Source organism: Myotis lucifugus, unplaced genomic scaffold, assembly GCF_000147115.1.
Source record: "Myotis lucifugus unplaced genomic scaffold, Myoluc2.0 scaffold_50, whole genome shotgun sequence".
Taxonomy (NCBI): Eukaryota; Metazoa; Chordata; class Mammalia; order Chiroptera; family Vespertilionidae; genus Myotis; species Myotis lucifugus.
Window position 1 is genome coordinate 1,167,990 of NW_005871098.1, and position 4,233 is coordinate 1,172,222.

Consider the following 4,233-nt stretch of genomic DNA (forward strand, 5'->3'; position numbering starts at 1 on the left):
AGACCAGTGCCTGGAAACATGATCCATGCATCAAAATCACCAGAAGTATCTGCAAAATAAATTCAGGGAGACTCCACCATCCCATCCACAATCAAAACACCAATGTACAAATCAAAAATCTAAAAGAAATCCATCTGTCATCTGGCATTCAATAGAATGCAAAGGAAAATAAAGGAACATTAATTTAGAAGTGACAGGGTGAGCCAGAATTTATACTAGATAGCATCATGCCAAAAAGTGGTTGACAGAGTATTCAGTAGTTGTTTCCCCTGTCAATCTAAAATGACTAGGTACATTAGTTTCCTGTGGCTATTATAACAAAGTACCTCATTTGGAATGACTTAAAACAATAGAAATGGATTCACTCACAGTTCTAGAGGCCAGAAGTCCAAAATCAGTACCACTGTGCCAAAATTAAGGCATCAACAGGGCCACACTCTGTGTGGAGGCTCTAGAAGAAAATCACATTCTTTGCCTTTTCCAGCTCCAGGTGGCTATCAGCATTCCTCCACTTGTGGCCGCATCATTCTAATCTTCAAGCCCAGCCTCTTCAAATTTCTCTCTGCTTTATCGTCATATCACGTTCTCCTCTGTGTGATTAAAATTTTCCTTTGCTTCCCTCTTATGATACATGTAATTACATTTAAAGACTCAACCAATAATCCAGGTTTATCCCCTCATATTACATGCTTCACTTAATCCCATCTGCAAAATCTCTTTTTATGTGGGGATTAGGAAGTGGGCAAATCTTTGGAGATCATTATTTAGCCTGCCACACTGAGTATATTCTCAGCACTTCTAAATTCCCTAATAATCAGACATTGTTTATTTTTCATCTGTGTATTTTTGACCATTTTTATATTTTTCAACCTGTGCTACTTCTCAGGATAAATAATTATACGTATTCTATCGAATTAATCCCAAAAGGATATTAACTATCACAAACACTTTATGAATAATTTCATGAATAGCTATCATCTGTCTAAGATGTTAAATATTACTGTTTTGCCTCTGAAAAGTGAAGTATACTGCTAGAGGGTAAGGGGAGGAAACATATTTTTATCACATTTCATGGGCCATTTTTGTATTAGGGATGGAAGTATAAAATACATTCTGTCCAAATACATAGCATGAATGAAACTCCTCTCTACACAGGTATGTCTCATATGGGGTCCTGGCTGGCTTTGTACCTTGGTGTGCAGAACCATTACAGAGGACATGATCATCATTCATCACAACATCCCAGTACCCAGAACTGCCTGGCACATAGATACTTTCAATGGGAGGGAAAAAAGTGATCACTAGATAGATACTTTCAACGGGAGGAGAAAAGTTTCCCTGGCTCTTCTGATGTGGCTGTATTAAAGCAAATATGTGTGGACCAAAGACATTGTGAACTGAAAAGACAGCATATGGCTATAATGAAAACCACAGAGCAAGCAAGGAATGGCATGTGAGCAAGCCCACCAACAGTCAAAAGATTTGAAACTTGGATTTGAGTTCTCTTTAGGGATGAATGAATGAAGTTTAAAGAAATGCTATGGGTTAAAGATTCATGATTGCATAACAGACATTTGGGGCTGCATCATTTCAGTGTGAAAATTTCTACATCCTCAAAATGTATAGGGGGATCAGCCCTGGCTGAAGGCACAAACCTGCCTTGCAGATTCGATCTTGGCCCTGTTTGGGGTGAATGCAGGAGGCAACCAATGGATGTGTCTCTTTTATATTGATGTTTCTCTCTCTCTCTCTCTCTCTCTCTCTCTCTCTCTCTCTCTTTCTCTCTCTCTCTCTCTCTCTCTCTCTCTCTCTCTCTCTCTCTCTATATATATATATATATATATATATATATATATATATAGATCCCTCCTGTCCCTTCATTCTCAGGTGAGGATTAACAACAACAACAACAGAAAAATGTATAGGGGGATCTTAGTAGTGGTGACATTTCATGGTGAGATGGGGGATAAGGAGGGGAACTTTGAGTGCCAGTCTGTACCAGCACCTTATATTATAATACAACAGCAGCAGCAACTGTGTTTTTGTTGTTGTTTTTTGTTGTTGTTGTTATTGTCTAAAGTTTTACATATGTCTCCTTTTTACCCAATTGACCCCCCACCCTTGGCCATTCCAACCCCAGGCAAGCCCCCACCGCCCCAGTGTCTGAGTCCATTGGTTATACTAATATGCATACATGCAAGTTCTTTGGTTGCTCTCTAACCCACCCACCTCCCCTGCCAATTGTCTCTAGATCTATTTATGTTAACCAAATCATGTTGATCATTATATCCAACATATGAGTGAGATCATGTAATATTTATCTTTCTCCGACTGGCTTATTTCACTTAGCATAATGCTCTCCAGTTCCATCCATGCTGTTGCAAATGGTAAAAGTTCCTTCTTTTTTACATTCCATTGTGTAGATGTACCACAGTTATTTTTTTATTTTATTTTTATTTATTTTTTATCAAGGATTATATTTTAATTAGCAAATTAAACTGTTTCCTCAAATTTATAAAAAAATATTCAATAATTTTAAAATTATGCCCCAGTCATTATTTAACATTATTATTCAGAGTTGAAAAAAGATTTAAACACGAAGCAGGGACACAAAGACAAGGTACCTGCTGTCATTACTTGTGGAAGTGTACCCATTATTGGAGGTGGCTGCAGAGCTGAAAACGCTGTCTAGTTCTGCCAGAGCTGCATACTTGTCTGAAGACACACTTGACTGACTGGGAAATGAAACCACAAAACTAACAGGAGCTTTACCTGTGGTCCCAAAGCCACTCCCCTGATTACCACCTTATCCAGCACTGAAGATATTGTCTAAATTAGCAAGTGCTGCATATTTGTCTGCAGCCTGAAGACCAGCTTTATTTGTTGCAACTTTACTAACAGTTGTTGCTGTTTGATGACTCTGGGAAGTACTGAAGGTTCCAAAATCAGCACTGGAGGATTTGGGGAAGTTATCAAAATGAGCAAAATTAGCTTTTACTGATCCAGCACTTCCACCTGTAGTTTGGGGCTGAAAAGGAGAGTGAGTGACTTGCTGTGGGGAAACCTCCAAAATTACTCGAACCACCAGACTGTCCAAATGCAACAAAGTTTGCAAAATCTGCATTTGCAGAATTCTGGGCTGCATGACTGTTGAAATGTGCAAAGTTAGCAAAATCAGCTGTAGCTGATGACTGAGAAGCTGGAGCAGCAAATATGTCTGAGCCAAGATCACTTAAAAGGTCAAACTTCATTTACTGCTGCTGTCCTTGAGAGCGACCTATAACAGGGGACATGCCTCAGAATCATTCTTGTGTAGGGTAGACGCTGTAATGTCACACAGTAACAGATTTGTCACAGCTCAGTCAACTGACTAGGTGTGCCCTTATTTAGGTGCAGGGCTGGCGCTGAATCTCCTAAAAGAGATTTCAGTGGTTTGACCTCAGGTGTGCTGCTTGTGCTACTGGCAGAGGAGCCTGAAATCGATGCATGAACAGATGCCACTACTTTGGCTTGTTCTGGGGGGACATACCATCTTTTCTTTTCATATTTTTCTTGTAGGAACTCTTTCACTTTTTGTGGATCCCCGAAGTATGGAATCGCTGAAGATCTATCATCAAATAATCCTAGCCAAATCTGTTTACAGACTCCTTTTCCTATCATATACCAACCATGGTTCTGTACCACAGTTTTATAATCCACTCATCTGCTGATAGGCACTTAGGCTGTTTCCAAATCTTAGCTATTGTAAATTGTGCTGCTATGAACATAGGGGTGCATATATCCTTTCTGATTGGTGTTTCTGTTTTTTTGGGATATATACCTAGAAGTGGGATTACTGGGTCAAATAGGAGGTCCATTTTTTAATTTTTCGAGGAAACGCCATACTGTTTTCTACAGTGGCTGCACTGGTCTGCATTCTCACCAGCAGTGCACAAGGGTCTCTTTTTCTCCACATCCTCACCAGCACTTGTTTGTTGATTTGTTAAAGATAGTCATTCTGAAAGGTGTAAGGTGATAACTAATTGTCATTTGATTTGCATCGCTCAGATAATTAGTGACTTTGAGAATGTTTTCATGTGTCTCTGGCCTTCTGTATGTCCACTTTCAAAAAGGGTCTTTTGCTCATTTTTTGATTGTATTGTTTTCTGCCTTTTGTTAAGTTGTATGAGTTCCCTATAACTTTTGGAGATAAGATCTTTATCAGAGCTAATGTTGGCAAATATGTTTTCCCAT

General features: G+C 39.1%; 1 pseudogene; it reads right to left on the reverse strand.

Annotated features, from left to right (window-relative positions):
- Positions 1-2,590: 2,590 nt before the first annotated feature.
- Positions 2,591-3,268, reverse strand: LOC102430198 (annotated as a pseudogene).
- Positions 3,269-4,233: the final 965 nt, after the last annotated feature.